This window comes from Pan troglodytes, chromosome 1 (genome assembly GCF_028858775.2).
Source record: "Pan troglodytes isolate AG18354 chromosome 1, NHGRI_mPanTro3-v2.0_pri, whole genome shotgun sequence".
In the NCBI taxonomy this organism is placed as follows: Eukaryota; Metazoa; Chordata; class Mammalia; order Primates; family Hominidae; genus Pan; species Pan troglodytes.
In genome coordinates, this window is record NC_072398.2 from 65,421,793 (window position 1) to 65,441,536 (window position 19,744).

A 19,744-nucleotide genomic window follows, 5' to 3' on the forward strand; every position below is an offset into this window, starting at 1 on the left:
AAAGACACAGCAAGTTCACACTTGGTTTAGGCAGGCATCTGGAAAAGAGGATGATCCCAAAGGGTAGGGCATGGCCACAAAGGTAGAGAATGCCATCATAGCAAGACTTCTATTTCTAGCAATAGTGTGATGTAAGTACACAGAAAAACTGAGAATTGTTAAATATAACAAAGATTCTAAATGTACAGCTGAGCTCTCACGGAAGTAAGAGGAATTTAGAACCAAAATCAGAAAAAGACATAAACATAGAACTGCTGCACTGGCATCGACATTTAAGTCACACAGAGGGCATTTGTTAATATTGGTAATCAAGAAGTTCAGGATTTCACAGACATACGGAATCAACAATGAAGCCTTGGGTTTGCTCAACCTGATGAAGTAGAACAGAGCCCTTCCTTGCCCCCATGACCCCTAAAGGGCTACTCTCTAAGTGCAAAGAGATGACAAGGAATCTGTCTATCTCAGCCTACATGTTTGATGAGAGAAAGAAAAAGGTTCCCCAAACATGAGTTTCAAATTTATGCTACCTATATAGTTCAGGAACCCAAAGTTGAGACACTGATATTAAACTGGTCCAGGTCTGAAAACACACTCACAGTGCCTGTAAAAATCAAAGGCAAATTTTCTCTAGAGCAATGGTTCTCAATCTTGACTGTGAGGTTTTAAAAACACTGATGCTTCAGTCTCATACTCACAGTATCTGAGTTAACTGGTCTGAGCTTCAACCTGGCATCTTGATATTTAAAGGCTCAGTAGATGAATCTAATACGCAGGAAAATTAAAAAACACTGCTCTACACCAGGAAGAATAGCTAATGGATGCTGGGCTTAATACCTAGGTGATGGGATGATCTGTGCAGCAAACTACCATGGCACATGTTTACCTATGTAACAAACATGCACATCCTGCATACGTACCCCAGAATTTAAAATAAAAGTTGAAGAAGAAAATGGAAACATTGCTCTAGAAAGACATCCCATGAATGTAAGCCACACAGGATCCCCACCAAGTATGACTTACTAAATAAAATTTTACCACACTCAAAAAGCAATCCAGGTAAGCAAGAGTAGGTAGAAATAACAAAAAGCAGAGTTAGACTCCCAAGAACTTTAGAAAATAGAATTGTTTGTTATAGTCTATAAGAACATTTAAATTAATTAAAGACCAAAATCCCTAAAGCATGTAGAAATGATAAACATAAGCACTGGATTTTTAAAACCCCTTAAGTAGGTTAAATAGCAGATTAAAGACCTGTAGGAAGAAGTGGAGAACTAGATGACTGATCTGGAGAAATTAACTAGAATGCAGCACTGAAAAATGAATGATAATTTTTATAGCCACTGCAAAAGAGAAATGAAGAATCACATAGAATAAATGAAAATGTTCAACATATACCAAATCTATGTTCCAAAAGATGGGAAAAAAGAGAAATATTTTTATCTGTTGAGAACAGAGAAACATTTCTCTGTTGAGAAAATAAGACTCAGAAAATAATGACTATTTTTCTGAATTAATGAAAAATAAGAATCATGAAATTTGGGTTTTAAGCAGGATAAATCCATACCTAAACACATCATAGTGAAATTAAAATATCAAAGGTAAGGGCTGGGCGCCATGGCTCATGCTTGTAATCCCAGCACTTTGGGAGGCCGAGGCAGGTAGATCACCTAAGGTCAGGAGTTTGAAACCAGCCTGGCAAACATGGTGAAACCCCATCTCTACTAAAAATACAAAAATTAGCCAGGCATGGTGGTGGGTGCCTGTAATCCCAGCTACTCAGGAGGCTGAGGTATGAGAATCGCTTGAACCTGGGAGGCAGAGGTTGCAGTGAGCCAAGATCGCGCCACTGCACTCCAGCCTGGGTGACAGAGCAAGGCTCTGTCTCAAAAAAAAAAAAAAAGAAAAAAAAAATCAAAGGTAAGGAATGTTTCTTAAATGTCACAAAGAAAAATTATCTATAATGAAACAACTAGACCGACAATGAATTTCTCAACAGCAACCACTTGGAGGATTTTCAGAGCTCACCATATGCCCTACTGAGTCTACAGCCATAATACTTCCTCTCAGCTTCCATATACTCTACCTAATTGGAAAACCAGATTGAACTGAGTTTAGCTCCATTTGGAAGAAATTTGGACAAGAGAAGCTGAAAATGGTGATAATTTAAATATCAAATTTCTTGATAAGTGTGGTATCTTTGGAGATTTATCGGGCATTAGCTATCCAAATGAAGAAACTACAGAGTCCCATCCACTCTTCATTCCCTTTCTGTCAAATGGCAAGCTTAGAAGAAACTAGTCTTTCTAAATTGATATAGTAAATGCTTCCTTTCACTGACAATACCAAGTGTTGGCAAGGATGTGGAGCAACTGGAATGCTCATAAATTGCTAGTGGGAATGTACAATGGTAAATCACTGTGGAAAACAGTTTGGCAGTTCTTAGAAAGTTGAAATTTATTTATCATAAAACTTAGCAATTCCACTATTGGGTATACATGCAAGAAAAGTGGAACATATGTTCACACAAAGACTTAAACATGAATGTTCAGAGCGGCTTTTTTCATAATATCTGATATGGTTAGGCTTTGTGTCTCCACCCAAATCTCATCTTGAATTGTAATCCCCATAATTTCTACATGTCAAGGGAGAGACCAGGTGGAGGTAACTGAATCATGGGGGCAGTTTTGCCCATGCTGTTCTCATGATAGTGGGTGAGTTCTCACAAGATCTGATGGTTTTATAAGGGGCTCTTCCTCCTTCACTCAGCACTTCTCCTTCCAGCCACCTTGTGAAGAAGGTACCTTGCTTCCCCTTCCTCTTCTGCCATAATCGTAAATTTCCTGAAGTCTCCCCAGCCATGCAGAACTGAGAGTCAATTAAACCTCTTTCCTTTATAAATTACCAGTCTTGGGCAGTTCTTACAGAAGTATGAAAATGGACTAATATGATAGCCCAACACTAGAAACAATTCAAATGTCCACCAACAGATGAATAAACAAATTGTAGTATATCCATACAATGGAATATTATTCAGCATTAAAAAGGAATAAACTGGTTCAGCATGTAAGGAGCTTGGAAGTTGCTACTCCATCCTAACATCAAGTAAAAACTGGAACAGACTGAAAAATCAACAACTCTTCTTAGAACCATCAGAAAAGTAGAGTTATAGGACAAACCACTGCCCCAAATATCAGAGAGACAGGCAGATACTGAGAATCACAACTTATCAGAACATAAACTCCCAGGCAAAAACCTCCACAGGAACAAGTGCTAGGATAGGAAAACCTGAACTGTAATTAATGGATTGCTAGAGGCTCAGTGAAGACAACTGTAAGTTTAAAACTCCAGAGAGACCCAGTCATATGGGGGCTTCCACACTTTTATGCGTTTTACATCCAGGAGCTCTACCTGACAGCAAATATCAGAGAAAAATTCCCTTATGATTCCAGCAGGGGGACACAAAATAAAACCAATTTTGAAATGTGCCAGAGCACATTCTGTTCTTAAGAAAGCCTGGCCTCAGAAGAAACTATTTTACCAGAGCCTACTGGGGTTTGATCAGAGCCTGATCAAGCTGGGGAAAGGGAAATAGCCAACCCCAGCTCCCTCTAGCTTTTCACATGGAAGAAAAGAAATACCCAATTCCAACCCCTTCTAAGTCATTCCTTCCCATGTAAAGTGTGGGAGCGGGAGTGGGGAGATGGAGAGAGATAGGGACAGAGAAACAGTGATGAAGTTCACAATTTAGGGGCATAAGCTCACCAAAAGACTGAGACCTACTCATTAGACCACAGAATGCTCCCTGATATGGTTTGGCTGTGTCCCCACCCAAATCTCACCTTGAATTGTAGCTCCCATAATCCCTACGTCATAAGAGGGACCCGGTGAGAGGTACTTCAATCATAGGGGTGGTTACCCCCATGCTGCTGTTCTCATGACAGTGAGTGAGTTCTCATGAGATCTGATGATTTTATAAGGGGTTTTTCCCCCTTTTTCTCGCCACTTCTCTCTTGCCTGCTGCCATGTAAGATGTGCCTTTGTTTCTCCTTCACCTTCTGCCATGATTGTGAGGCCTCCCCAGCCATGTGGAATTGTGAGTGCATTAAACCTCTTTTTATTTATAAATTACCCAGTCTCAGGTATTTCTTCATAGCAGTATGAAAATGAACTAATACACTTCCCCTTCTTCCTACACCTTACCACTACATTACTAAAGGCCTGTTTACTGCAGTTCTTTTTACCCAGTACATCATGTGTACCTTTTAACCAAAAATTATAAGGCAAACTAAAAGACAAAAAACACAGTTTAAAGATCTGAAGAGACTGAACAAGCATATCTGGACAGAATCGCATATGGTAGAAACGCTAGAATTACCAGACCAGAAATTTAATGCTTCTATGGACTATGGACTATGCTAAGGACTTTAATGGAAAAAGTAGATAGCATGCAAGAACAGGTATATAATGTAAACAGAAACATGAAAATTCTAAAAGCAAAAAAGAAATCACAGAGATTACAAAAAAATATAGTGTAAGAGAAATAAAGAATGCCTTTGATGAACACATTAGTAGACTGGACATGATGAAGAAAGAATCTCCAAGCTTGGGGACATAACAATAAAAATGTCCATGTAATCCCAGCACTTTGGGAGGCCAAGGCAGGTGGATCACAAGGTCATGAGATTGAGACCATCCTGGCCAACATGGTGAAACCCCATCTCTACTAAAAATACAAAAAATTAGCCGGGCATGGTGGCACATGCCTGTAATCCCAGCTACTTGGGAGACTGAGGCAGGAGAATCACTTGAACCTGGGAGGCGGAGGTTGCGGTGAGCCAAGATTGCACCACTGCCACTGCACTCCAGCCTGGCGACAGAGTGAGACTCCATCTCAAAAAAAAAAAAAAAAAAAAGAAAGTCCAATACCAAAAGCAAAAAGAAAACAGACTGAAAATAAAAACTCATAACAGAATATCCAAAAGCTGGGGGACAACTACAAAGGGTGTAAACGTATGTAATGGAAATCTCAGGAGAGGAAAAAGAGAAAAGAGCAGAAGCAATATTTGAAGCAATAATGAGTGAAAATTTCCCCCAAATTAATGTTAGACACCAATCCACAGATCTAGGAAGCTCAGAGAACACCAAGCAGGATAAATGCAAAACAAAAAGAAAACAAAAAAAAACTATGCTTAGGCATAGATATTCAAATTTCAAAAAATTAAACATAAAGAAAAAATCGCAGCCAGGTGTGGTGGCTCATGGCTCATGCCTGTAATCTGAACACTTTGGGAGGCTGAGGTGGTAGAATTGCTTGAGGCCAGGAGTTCCAGACAAGCCTGGGCAGTATAGGGAGACACTATCTCTTAAAAAATTAAATTAAATTAAATTAAAAATAAATCATTAAACACCTTATGAACACAGAAGTAAAGATAAAAATTACACATGCTTTCTCAAAAACAATGCAAGCAAGAAGAGAGTGGAAGAAAAAATTTAAAGTGTTGACAGAAAAAAACTCATCAACCTAGAATTCCACACCCTGTGAAATTAACGTTCAGAAGTGAAAGAGAAATACTTCCTCAGACAGGTAAAAATTGAGAGAATTTGTTGTCAGTAAGCATGACCTGCAAGTAATATTTTTAAAAGTTCTTCAAAGAGAATGAAAATGATATAGCTCAGAAACTTGGATTTATATAAAGAAAGGAAGAGCATTTGAGAATGAATACGTAAAGGGTAAAATAAAAACTTTTATTTTTTATTCGTAATTGATCTAACAGATGACTGTTTAAAAGGATATTAGCAACAATGCATTTAATTACACACACACACATATATATAAGCATGTAAGTAAAATAAATCACAGCAATGATACAAAAGATGAGAGAGTAGAAATATTTTGTTATTATATAGTACTTGTACTACCTGAAACCGTATAGTGTTATTTGAAAGTGTACTTAGATTAGTTATAAATGAAAATTGCAAACTCTAAGACAATCACTGAAAAATGTTTAAAAAGAAGTAGAACTGATGTGCTAAGAAAGGACAGAAAAATACAATCATACAGATTGCTCAATAAAAAAATATAAAAGGTAGAAAAAGTGTGGAAGGCAAAAATAGAAACAAAGAAAAAGAGCAACAAATAAAAAACAGTATTAAATAAGGTAGATATTAATCCAAATACCAATAATTTCTTTCAACATCAATGATCTGGCTGGGCACAATGGCTCACACCTGTAATCCCAGCACTTTGGGAGGCCAAGGAGGGCAGATCACCTGAGGTTGGGAGTTAGAGACACGCCTGACCACCATGAAGAAACCCCATCTCTACTAAAAATACAAAAAATTAGCCAGGCATGGTGGCACATGCCTGTAATCCCAGCTACTCAGGAGGCTGAGGCTAGAGAATCGCTTGAACCCAGGAGGCAGAGGTTGCGGTGAGCCGAGATCGCGCCATTGCACTCCAGCCTAGGCAACAAGAGCGAAACTCCGTCTCAAAAAAATAAATAAATAAAAAATAAATCAATGATCTAAATACATCAATGAAAAGACAGATTGTCAGAATGATCTAAAAAAACAAAACCTGGCTATATGTTGTTTAAAAGAAACCCACTTTAAATATAAAGGCACATACAGATTGAAAGAGATAAAGAAAGATATACCATGCTAATAATAATCGAAAGAAAGAAGAAGAGTAGCTACATTAATTTCAGAGCAAAGATAGTTGTCAAGAATAAAGAGAAGCATTACCAAATGGTTAAGGGATCAGTACTCCAAGAAAACATACCAATGCTTAATGTGTGTGTGCCTAACAACAGATTATCAAAATATGTGAAGCAAAAACAGATAGAACTTCAAGGCAAAAGATTAATCCAGTATTAAAATTGAAAACATTAACACTCCTCAATCAGAATGGGCAGATACAGCCTGCAGAAAATCAGTAAGGAAATAGCTGAACTCAATAGCACCATCAATCAACTGGATATAATTGACATTTATAAATTACTTCATTCAACACCAGTAGAATATACATTCTTCTCAAGCTCACGGGATACACTTACCAAATTGGCCATATTCTGGACCCTAAAACATACCTTCACAGATGTAAATGAATAGAAATCATACAGTGTCTGCTTTCAGACCACAGTGGAGTTACAACTAGAAATCAGAAACAGAAAGATAGCTGGAAAATTCCTGCCAGGCGTGGTGGCTCACATCTGTAATCCCAGCACTTTGTTAGGCTGAAATCAGGTGGATGGCCTGCGTTCAGGAGTCTGAGACCAGCTTGGGAAACATGGTGAAACCCCATCTCAATTTTTTAAAAAAGAAAAAAGAAAGATAGCTGGAAAATTCCAAAATACTTGGAAATTAAACAACAAATTTCTAAATAATACATGGGTCAAAGAATAAATTGCAAGAGAAATTTAAAACTATTTTGAACTCAATGAAAATACAATGTTTCAAAATTTGGGGGATGCAGCAAAAGCAATAATTAGATGGAAATATATATAAAATGCATACATTAGAAAAAAAGAAAGACCTAGGCCCAGGCGCGGCGGCTCACGCCTATAATCCCAGCATTTTGGGAGGCCGAGGCGGGTGGATCACCTGAGGTCGGGAGTTCGAGACCAGCCTGACCAACATGGAGAAACCCTGCCTCTACTAAAAATACAAAATTAGCCGGGTGTGGTGGTTCATGCCTGTAATCCCAGCTACTCTGGAGGCTGAGGCAGGAGAATCACTTGAACCCAGGAGGCAGAGGTTGCAGTGAGCCGAGATCACGCCATTGCACTCCAGCCTGGGCAAAAAGAGTGAAACTCCATCTCAAAAAAAAAAAAAAGAAAGAAAAAAAGAAGACCTTAAGTCAATCATCTAGGCTTTCACTCTAGGAAACTAGAAAAAGCACAGCAAATTAAATTCAAAGTAAGCAGAAAAAAATGAAATAATAAAAACCAGTGCAGAAATCAATAAAATTAAAAATAGAAAAACAATGGAGAAAATCATTAAACCGAAAGCTGATAGGTTTTCTTTAGGTCAATAAAATCAATAAGCCTCAAGCCAGGTTAACTAAGAAAAAACAGAAGGACACGAATTACTAATATCAGAAATGAAAGAGGGGACATCATCACTACGGATCTCACAGACATTAAAAGGATAATCAAGGAGCATGATGAACAATCTATGCTCACCTATTTGACAACCTAGATGAAATGGACGAACTCCTTGAAAGACACAATCTTCCAAAGCTTACATAAGATAAATAGGCAGTCTTAATGGGCCTATATCTATCAAAGAAATTCAATCAACAATTAACAACATTCCAAAACATACAGCACCAGGCACAGATAGGTTCACTGAATTCTACCAAAAATTTAAGGAAAATATTACACAATTATCTATAATGTCTTTCAGAAGATAGAAGCAAGTGAAAGACTTACTAACTCATTTTACGAGACCAGCATTACTCTAATACCAAAACCAGACAAAGACATTACAAGAAAAGAAAACTACAGACCAATATCTCTCATGAACATAGATGTGAAAATTCTCAACGAAAGTATTAGCAAATTGAATTCAAGAATATATAAAAAGAATTACACATCACAACCAAGTGGGATTTGTCCCAGCTATGTAAAGCTGATTCAACATTTGAAAATCAATTAATGTAATCCATCACATTAACAGGCTAAAGAAGAAAAATCATATGATTTTTCCACATATCAGTGAATGTGGAAAACGCATTTGACAAAATCTAACACCCATTAATGATTTTAAATACAAAAACTCTCTGCAAACTAGGAATAGACAGGAAATTTCTCACCTTGATTTTTAAAAAATCTACAACTAACATCATACGTAATGGTAAAAAACAATAAAGCTTTCCCACTAAGATCAGGAACAAGGCAAGGATGTCCCCTCCTACAACTGCTTTTCAACATTGTACTGGAAATCCTATCTAACACAATAAGATTGGGGAAAAAAGTATACAGGTTGGAAAGGAGGAAATAAAACTGTCTTTGTTTGCAGATGACATGATCATCTATGTAGACAATCCAAAAAGAATTGACCGAAAAACTCCTGGAACTATAATAAGCAATTACAGCAAGGTTACAGGATACAAAGTTAACATTTTTTTCTTGTCCTTAGCTTTATCACTGTCTCACTTTTGAGATACAATTTTCCCATTTATCTTAAGACTAGTTCATAAATTTGAAATTATTTTATTTTGCTCAAAAAGTAGGATGCGATAGCAGGATTATGGCATTAAAAAAAAAAAGTATGCCCTCTGGAGTTAGAGTTAGAGTGCTCTGGGTTTAAATCCCAGCTCTGCCAGTTACTAGCTGTATAATCTTGAGCAAACAACTCTGAGCCCAAGTTCCTTTATTTGTCAAATAAAAATTATTATAATTCTAAACTAGTACAGATATGATGCATGTAAAATTGTTGCCACAGAGCACGTATTCAGTAAATGACATGATCCTATATGAAGAAAACCGTAAAGAACACAAAATGAATTAAGTTGCAGGATACAAAAATCAACACACAAAACACAGTTGCATCTCTTTACACCAATAATAATCTATCTGAAAAGGAAATCAAGAAAAATTCCCATTTATTTTTATTTTATTTTATTTTATTTTATTATACTTTAAGTTTTAGGGTACATGTGCACAATGGGCAGGTTAGTTACATATGTATACATGTGTCATGCTGGTGTGCTGCACCCATTAACTTGTCATTTAGCATTAGGTATATCTCCTAAAGCTATCCCTCCCCCCTCCCCCCACCCCACAACAGTCCTCAGAGTGTGATGTTAACCTTCCTGGGTCCATGTGTTCTCCTTGTTCGATTCCCACCTATGAGTGAGAACATGCGGTGTTTGGTTTTTTGTTCTTGCAATGGTTTACTGAGAATGATGATTTCCAGTTTCATCCATGTCCCTACAAAGGACATGAACTCATCATTTTTTATGGCTGCATAGTATTCCATGGTGTATATGTGCCACATTTTCTTAATCCAGTCTATCATTGTTGGACATTTGGGTTGGCTCCAAGTCTTTGCTATTGTGAATAGTGCCGCAATAAACATACGTGTGCATGTGTCTTTATAGCAGCATGATTTATAGTCCTTTGGGTATATACCCAGTAATGGGATGGCTGGGTCAAATGGTATTTCTAGTTCTAGATCCCTGAGGAATCGCCACACTGACTTCCACAAGGGTTGAACTAGTTTACAGTCCCACCAACAGTGTAAAAGTGTTCCAATTTCTCCACATCCTCTCCAGCACCTGTTGTTTCCTGACTTTTTAATGATTGCCATTCTAACTGGTGTGAGATGGTATCTCATTGTGGTTTTGATTTGCATTGCTCTGATGGCCAGTGATGGTGAGCATTTTTTCATGTGTTTTTTGGCTGCATAAATGTCTTCTTTTAAGAAGTGTATGTTCATGTCCTTCGCCCACTTTTTGATGGGGTTGTTTTTTTCTTGTAAATTTGTTTGAGTTCATTGTAGATTCTGGATATTAGCCTTTTGTCAGATGAGTAGGTTGCAAAAATTTTCTCCCATTTTGTAGGTTGCCTGTTCACTCTGACGGCAGTTTCTTTTGCTGTGCAAAAGCTCTTTAGTTTAATTAGATCCCATTTGTCAATTTTGGCTTTTGTTGCCATTGCTTTTGGTGTTTTAGACATGAAGTCCTTGCCCATGCCTATGTCCTGAATGGTATTGCCTAGGTTTTCTTCTAGGGTTTTTATGGTTTTAGGTCTAACGTTTAAGTCTTTAATCCATCTTGAATTAATTTTTGTATAAGGTGTAAGGAAGGGATCCAGTTTCAGCTTTCTACATATGGCTAGCCAGTTTTCCCAGCACCATTTATTAAATAGGGAATCCTTTCCCCATTGCTTGTTTTTCTCAGATTTGTCAAAGATCAGATAGTTGTAGATATGCAGCGTTATTTCTGAGGGCTCTGTTCTGTTCCATTGATCTATATCTCTGTTTTGGTACCAGTACCATGCTGTTTTGGTTACTGTAGCCTTGTAGTATAGTTTGAAGTCAGGTAGCGTGATGCCTCCAGCTTTGTTCTTTTGGCTTAGGATTGACTTGGCGATGCGGGCTCTTTTTTGGTTCCATATGAACTTTAAAGTAGTTTTTTCCAATTCTGTGAAGAAAGTCATTGGTGGCTTGATGGGGATGGCATTGAATCTATAAATTACCTTGGGCAGTATGGCCATTTTCATGATATTGATTCTTCCTACCCATGAGCATGGAATGTTCTTCCATTTGTTTGTATCCTCTTTTATTTCAGTGAGCAGTGGTTTGTAGTTCTCCTTGAAGAGGTCCTTCACGTCCCTTGTAAGTTGGATTCCTAGGTATTTTATTCTCTTTGAAGCAATTGTGAATGGGAGTTCACTCAAGATTTGGCTCTCTGTTTGTCTGTTATTGGTGTATAAGAATGCTTGTGATTTTTGCACATTGATTTTGTATCCTGAGACTTTGCTGAAGTTGCTTATCAGCTTAAGGAGATTTTGGGCTGAGACAATGGGGTTTTCTAGATATACAATCATGTCATCTGAAAACAGGGACAATTTGACTTCCTCTTTTCCTAATTGAATACCCTTTATTTCCTTCTCCTGCCTAATTGCCCTGGCCAGAACTTCCAACACTATCTTGAATAGGAGTGGTGAGAGAGGGCATCCCTGTCTTGTGCCAGTTTTCAAAGGGAATGCTTCCAGTTTTTGCCCATTCAGTATGATGTTGGCTGTGGGTTTGTCATAGATAGCTCTTATTATTTTGAGATACGTCCCATCAATACCTAATTTATTGAGAGTTTTTAGCATGAAAGGTTGTTGAATTTTGTCAAAGGCCTTTTCTGCATCTATTGAGATAATCATGTGGTTTTTGTCTTTGGTTCTGTTTATATGCTGGATTACATTTATTGATTTGTGTATATTGAACCAGCCTTGCATCCCAGGGATGAAGCCCACTTGATCATGGTGGATAAGCTTTTTGATGTGCTGCTGGATTCGGTTTGCCAGGATTTTATTGAGGATTTTTGCATCAATGTTCATCAAGGATATTGGTCTAAAATTCTCTTTTTTGGTTGTGTCTCTTCTGCCCGGCTTTGGTATCAGGATGATGCTGGCCTCATAAAATGAGTTAGAGAAGATTCCCTCTTTTTCTATTGATTGGAATAGTTTCAGAAGGAATGGTACAAGTTCCTCCTTGTACCTCTGGTAGAATTCGGCTGTGAATCCATCTGGTCCTGGACTCTGTTTCGTTGGTAAGCTATTGATTATTGCCACAATTTCAGAGCCTGTTATTGGTCTATTCAGAGAGTCAACTTCTTCCTGGTTTAGTCTTGGGAAGGTGTATGTGTTGAGGAATTTATCCATTTCTTCTAGATTTTCTCGTTTATTTGCATAGAGGTGTTTGTAGTATTCTCTGATGGTAGTTTGCATTTCTGTGGGATTGGTGGTGATATCCTCGTTATCATTTTTTATTGCGTCTATTTGATTCTTCTCTCTTTTCTTCTTTACTAGTCTTCCTAGCGGTCTATCAATTTTGTTGATCCTTTCAAAAAACCAGCTCCTGGATTCATTAATTTTTTGAAGGGTTTTTTGTGTCTCTATTTCCTTCAGTTCTGCTCTGATTTTAGTTATTTCTTGCCTTCTGCTAGCTTTTGAATGTCTTTGCTCTTGCTTTTCTAGTTCTTTTAATTGTGATGTTAGGGTGTCAATTTTGGATCTTTCCTGCTTTCTCTTGTGGGCATTTAGTGCTATAAATTTCCCTCTACACACTGCTTTGAATGTGTCCCAGAGATTCTGGTATGTTCTGTCTTTGTTCTTGTTGGTTTCAAAGAACATCTTTATCTCTGCCTTCATTTCGTTATGTACCCAGTAGTCATTCAAGAGCAGGTTGTTCAGTTTCCATGTAGTTGAGTGGTTTTGAGTGAGTTTCTTAATCCTGAGTTCTAGTTTGATTGCACTGTGGTCTGAGAGACAGTTTGTTATAATTTCTGATCTTTTACATTTGCTGAGGAGAGCTTTACTTCCAACTGTGTGGTCAATTTTGGAATAGGTGTGGTGTGGTGCTGAAAAAAAATGTATATTCTGTTGATTTGGGGTGGAGAGTTCTGTAGATGTCTATTAGGTCCGCTTGGTGCAGAGCTGAGTTCAATTCCTGGGTATCCCTGTTAACTTTCTGTCTCGTTGATCTGTCTAATGTTGACAGTGGGGTGTAAAGTCTCCCATTATTATTGTGTGGGAGTCTAAGTCTCTTTGTAGTTCACTCAGGACTTGCTTTATGAATCTGGGTGCTCCTGTATTGGGTGCATATATATTTAGGATAGTTAGCTCTTCTTGTTTAATTGATCCCTTTACCATTATGTAATGGCCTTCTTTGTCTCTTTTGATCTTTGTTGGTTTAAAGTCTGTTTTATCAGAGACTAGGATTGCAACCTCTGCCTTTTTGTGTTTTCCATTTGCTTGGTAGATCTTCCTCCATCCCTTTATTTTGAGCCTCTGTGTGTCTCTGCACGTGAGATGGGTTTCCTGAATACAGCACACTGATGGGTCTTGACTCTTTATCCAATTTGCCAGTCTGTGTCTTTTAATTGGAGCATTTAGTCCATTTACATTTAAAATTAGTATTGTTATGGGTGAATTTGATCCTGTCTTATGATGTTAGCTGGTTATTTTGCTTGTTAGTTGATGCAGTTTCTTCCTAGCCTCGATGGTCTTTACAATTTGGCATGATTTTGCAGTGGCTAGTACCAGGTGTTCCTTTCCATGTTTAGTGCTTCCTTCAGGAGCTCTTTTAGGGCAGGCCTGGCGGTGACAAAATCTCTCAGCATTTGCTTGTCTGTAAAGTATTTTATTTCTCCTTCACCTATGAAGCTTAGTTTGGCTGGATATGAAGTTCTGGGTTGAAAATTCTTTTATTTAAGAATGTTGAATATTGGCCCCCACTCTCTTCTGGCTTGTAGAGTTTCTGCCGAGAGATCCACTGTTAGTCTGATGGGCTTCCCTTTGTGGGTAACCCGACCTTTCTCTCTGGCTGCCCTTAACATTTTTTCCTTCATTTCAACTTTGGTGAATCTGACAATTATGTGTCTTGGAGTTGCTCTTCTCGAGGAGTATCTTTGTGGTGTTCTCTGTATTTCCTGAATCTGAATGTTGGCCTGCCTTGCTAGATTGGGGAAGTTCTCCTGGATAATACCCTGCAGAGTGTTTTCCAACTTGGTTCCATTCTCCCCGTCACTTTCAGGTACACCAATCAGACGTAGATTTGGTCTTTTCACATAGTCCCATATTTCTTGGAGGCTTTGTTCGTTTCTTTTTATTCTTTTTTCTCTAAACTTCCCTTCTCGCTTCATTTCATTCATCTCATCTTCCATCACTGATACCCTTTCTTTCAGTTGATCACATCGGCTCCTGAGGCTTCTGCATTCTTCCCATAGTTCTCGAGCCTTGGCTTTCAGCTCCATCAGCTCCATCAGCTCCTTTAAGCACTTCTCTGTATTGGTTATTCTAGTTATACATTCATCTAAATTTTTTTCAAAGTTTTCAACTTCTTTGCCTTTGGTTTGAATTTCCTCCTGTAGCTCGGAGTAGTTTGATCGTCTGAAGCCTTCTTCTCTCAATTCGTCAAAGTCATTCTCCGTCCAGCTTTGTTCCATTGCCAGTGAGGAGCTGTGTTCCTTTGGGGGAGGAGAGGTGCTCTGCTTTTTAGAGTTTCCAGTTTTTCTGCTCTGTTTTTTCCCCGTCTTTGTGGTTTTATCTACTTTTGGTCTTTGATGATGGTGATGTACAGATGGGTTTTTGGTGTGGAAGTCCTTTCTGTTTGTTAGTTTTCCTTCTAACAGACAGGACCCTCAGCTGCAGGTCTGTTGGAGTTTGCTAGAGGTCCACTCCAGACCCTGTTTGCCTGGGTACCAGCAGCGGTGGCTGCAGAACAGCGGATTTTCGTGAACCACGAATGCTGCTGTCTGATCGTTCCTCTGGAAGTTTTGTCTCAGAGGAGTACCCGGCCCTGTGAGGTGTCAGTCTGCCCCTACTGGGGGGTGCCTCCCAGTTAGGCTGCTCGGGGGTCAGGGGTCAGGGACCCACTTGAGGAGGCAGTCTGCCCGTTCTCAGATCTCCAGCTGTGTGCTGGGAGAACCACTGCTCTCTTCAAAGCTGTCAGACAGGGACATTTAAGCCGCAGAGGTTACTGCTGTCTTTTTGTTTGTCTGTGCCCTGCCCCAAGAGGTGGAGCCTACAGAGGCAGGCAGGCCTCCTTGAGCTGTGGTGGGCTCCACCCAGTTCCAGCTTCCAGGCTGCTTTGTTTACCTAAGCAAGCCTGGGCAATGGCGGGCGCCCCTCCCCCAGCCTCGCTGCCGCCTTGCAGTTTGATCTCAGACTGCTGTGCTAGCAATCAGCGAGACTCCGTGGGCGTGGGACCCTCCAAGCCAGGTGTGGGACATAATCTCCTGGTGCGCCGTTTTTTAAGCCCGTTGGAAAAGTGCTGTATTGGGGTGGGAGTGACCCGATTTTCCAGGTGCCCTCTGTCAGCCCTTTCTTTGACTAGGAAAGGGAACTCCCTGACCCCTTGCGCTTCCCAAGTGAGGCAATGCCTCGCCCTGCTTCGGCTGGCGCATGGTGCACTGCACCCACTGTCCTGCGCCCACTGTCTGGCACTCCCTAGTGAGATGAACCCAGTACCTCAGATGGAAATGCAGAAATCACCCATCTTCTGCGTCGCTCACGCTGGGAGCTGTAGACCGGAGCTGTTCCTATTCGGCCATCTTGGCTCCACCCCCGAAAAATTCCCGTTTATAAAAAGAATAAAATACTTAGGAATAAATGTAAGCAATGAGTTGAAAGATCTAATCTCACACCAGTTAGAATGGCGATCATTAAAAAGTCAGGAAACAACAGGTGCTGGAGAGGATGTGGAGAAATTGGAACACTTACACTGTTGGTGGGACTGTGAACTAGTTCAACCGTTGTGGAAGTCAGTGTGGCGATTCCTCAGGGATCTAGAACTAGAAATACCATTTGACCCAGCCATCCCATTACTGGGTATATACCCAAAGGACTATAAATCATGCTGCTATAAAGACACATGCACATGTATGTTTATTGTGGCACTATTCACAATAGCAAAGACTTGGAACCAACCCAAATGTCCAACAACGATAGACTGGATTAAGAAAATGTGGCACATATACACCATGGAATACTATGCAGCCATAAAAAATGATGAGTTCATGTCCTTTGTAGGGACATGGATGAAACAGGAAACCATCATTCTCAGCAAACTATCGCAAGGACAAAAACCCAAACACCGCATGTTCTCACTCATAGGTGGGAATTGAACAATGAGAACACATGGACACAGGAAGGGGAACATCACACACCGGGGACTGTTGTGGGGTGGAGGGAGCGGGGAGGGATAGCATTAGGAGATATACCTAATGCTAAATGACAAGTTAATGGGTGCAGCACACCAACATGGCACATGTATACATATGTAACAAACCTGCACGTTGTGCACATGTACCCTAAAACTTAAAGTATAATAATAAAATTTAAAAAAAAGAAAGATTTATACACTGAAAACTGTAAAACATTGATTAGAAAAACTGAACAAGACAAAGAAATGGAAAGATGTCTCAAGATGTCTCATATTCATGGACTGGAAGAATTAATATTGTTAAAATGTCCATATGACCTAAAGTGCTATACAGATTTAACAGAATCCCTTATCAAAATTCCAAGGACATTTTTCACAGAAATACAAAAAATTCTAAAATTCATGTGGAACTACAAAAGACCCCAATAAGCAAAGCAATCTTTTTTTTTTTTTTTTTTTTGAGTCGATTTTGTGAACTTAGTTGAGTCTGCCTAAGTTCACTAATTTCATTTTGTGGGGAAAGAATGTAAAGCAAACATTGGGTAGTTTGGCTAGAGCATAATAATTAGATTTTCTGGTTTTCAAAAACCTTAAAAAGAAAGTTTGATGTGCTATTTTCACAATTAGTTTAACTAATTACCAAAAAATAGTTTTATGTTCTATATGTCTTTTTTGTTCTTCTTTGTATAATATCATTTTTATTAACTTTTACAAAAGTATTAGTGTATGATGTGTTAAAACATTAGACAAATTAAATTTAACAGAGTTTACTTGAGCAAGGAACGACTGGCAAATTGGGCAGCTCCCCAAACCAGAATAGGTTCAAAGCATCTCCAGCGCTGCTGCATGGTCAGAGAGGATTTGTAGACAAAAAAGGAAAGCAACATAAGGAAAATGGAAGTGAGGTACAGAAACAGCTGGATTTGTTACACCCCTGATTTGAACACAGTTTGAACAGTTGGCTGCCTTTGGCCAAAACTTGGCGATTGGTACAAGGGTAGGTTACAGTCTATTTACATTCCAATTAGGTTACAGTTCGCTGAGTACGAAGAAACCTTTAGGCTGAACTTAAAATATGTAAGGAGGCAGCTTTAGGCTAAACTTAATTTAACAATTCCCCACCTTTTGGTCAACCTCTCAATTTTGACACTGACCAAAACTTTAGGCATTGAGGTCACTCTGTTACCATCATAAATGTACTTATTTGGTCTCAGATCCCACGGGGAAAGAGCAGAACAGTTGGTTTTTAAGGTGGGAACATGGATTTCAGGTTACTTTTTTGTAAGAGTTAGAGAGCCAAGGGGACTTCCTTGTGCTGGAATCTCCTGTTTTCATGAGGAAAAAAAAAAAAAAGACAAGAAAGAAAAAACTTGGTCTGCTTTGGGATCTATCTGTTTCCTTAAAATTTTAGTTTATGTCACATTTAGCATGAGTGACTCCATTTAGGTTTGGTCTGGTCGGCTGGGGCCTAGTGTACAAGCTTAGCCCAAAATAATGGCCTCCCATCACTGTTTAACATATGGTTTGGAAATGTCAATTGGTCCTTTCCCACAGAGAGTTGGAAGCCTTCTTTAGAGCATCTAAACAGTCTCTGGAAGTAAAGATGGTGCCTTTACCTTATACTTTTCCTCAGCTTAAGTTTTAGGAGTCATTTTTAATTCTAAACATTTGCTGCTGTTTCCCCTAGGATAATGAGGAATATCAACATGGAGGAATTCTAAGAGAAAGTCTGTGGTGTTAGCAAATTAAGGGTGGCCCTACAGAAAGCTCTCTGCTGTTAAGACTGTGCTGCCACCTTGTGGCCATCTTGTTTATGACCCCCGAGCTCGAAGATCCACCCTCTGCTTTTTTGTCTCCTTTTGGTCTCAACTCCAGTGCTTTTCTTATCTCATCTTTCCCATCTAACTCCTTAGTGAGCTCCATGAAATCTACTTAATCTTCTGATCTTTACTTGAAGCTTGCTTTCTAAATTCAGTTCCTTTTATCACGTAGTTTGTTACTGCTACATGAATTTGAGCATTGTTGTTCAGTGTCAACCAAACTGCTACTAAAGTGATGAATTATATAATTACTTGGGTACGGTAGGTTCAAATAAAACTTTAACATTTTAGCAATAACTTATAAATATTTTACTTCCTGCCACCCAAAGAGAAAGTTGCCTTATAAGCAGTAACTAGCAACACACAAGCCATCTTGGATATACCCCAAACTGGGTTGTCAGAACATAGATTAATAATTTTTGGAGTGCCAAACTGAGTAAATGTCTCTTAAAAATTTAGATCATTGCAGGAGAGTTTAGTCTTTGTAAATCTTCTTCATTATAATCTCATAATATCTTTATATAAATAATATACATCATAACTCATCTGAATGAAGATGAAACATGGCAGATTAACAAAGGAAGACAGAAAAGAGAAGAAAGGAGTCTGTTGGGGAAGCTAGACATTTCTTCCAAGCATCTCCTTTCTAATACACGTCAATTTCACTGTGAACAGGAACCATGGTAAAGGCCTTTCGTTTCCTCCTGATGAAGTTTAGTCTTAAAAGTCATTCTGTGCAACCTAAATGGAATGTTGCCAACTTAACATTCCTTGGAGTCTTCCTACATCTAACAGACAACTACCTTTAAAGAATAATGACTAATTGGGGTTGCCTATCCCTAAAATCACCCTAAAATGCAATTGATAAATGTGCTAGTGGACAAAGGCTCATTTTTCCTGTTTCTTTAGGCTTAACCTTCCATAGGTATATCATTTGCTGAGCATCTAATCCACCATGGAAGGTGCACAGTGCACATGGGATGCTGGTGCAGATTTGGGGACTATATTTTTTGTCTTTTCCTCCCCTCACTGGAACCTGTCAGACAGCTAATACTTTCTTACAGAACTGAGCAGGCCCTCAGAACTTGATTCTTCAGCTAGCGGGAGAAAAACCCCAACATGTTCTCTTCAACAGTCAGCTATTATCCTTTTACCCAGCTTTTGATAAGTAATATTTTTAAGTAATGTTTGCAATAGATTGTCATTTATTAGGATTAAATAAAAGATGAGCTATGAGGATTGACTTTCAGTTCCATATTTACAAGTTCATTCAGTTAGAAGATGCAAGCAATGAGAAAAAAGGGATGACCCATGGCAAACTGTGGGGAAGGGACAGGATGCAGCAGTGACCATGTGCCAGAGCAAGCACCAAGGAAGATGAAACTGAAAATAACCAGCTGAGGAGTTCATGAATACACCTGAGGCCCTTAGGAGACAAAAACATCTCGTCTAGTAGGAGCACTCTGGATGAGAAAGGATGTGTGCTGTGGTGCAGACTGGAAGTCTGACAGTGGAAACAGGCGTGGCGAAGCTTCGAG

General features: G+C 39.0%; 1 protein-coding gene across 4 annotated transcripts in view; it reads right to left on the reverse strand.

Moving 5' to 3' along the window:
* Positions 1-19,744, reverse strand: part of RGL1 (ral guanine nucleotide dissociation stimulator like 1) — a 291,692-nt gene that overhangs the window by 253,890 nt on the left and 18,058 nt on the right. The window lies entirely within an intron of this gene.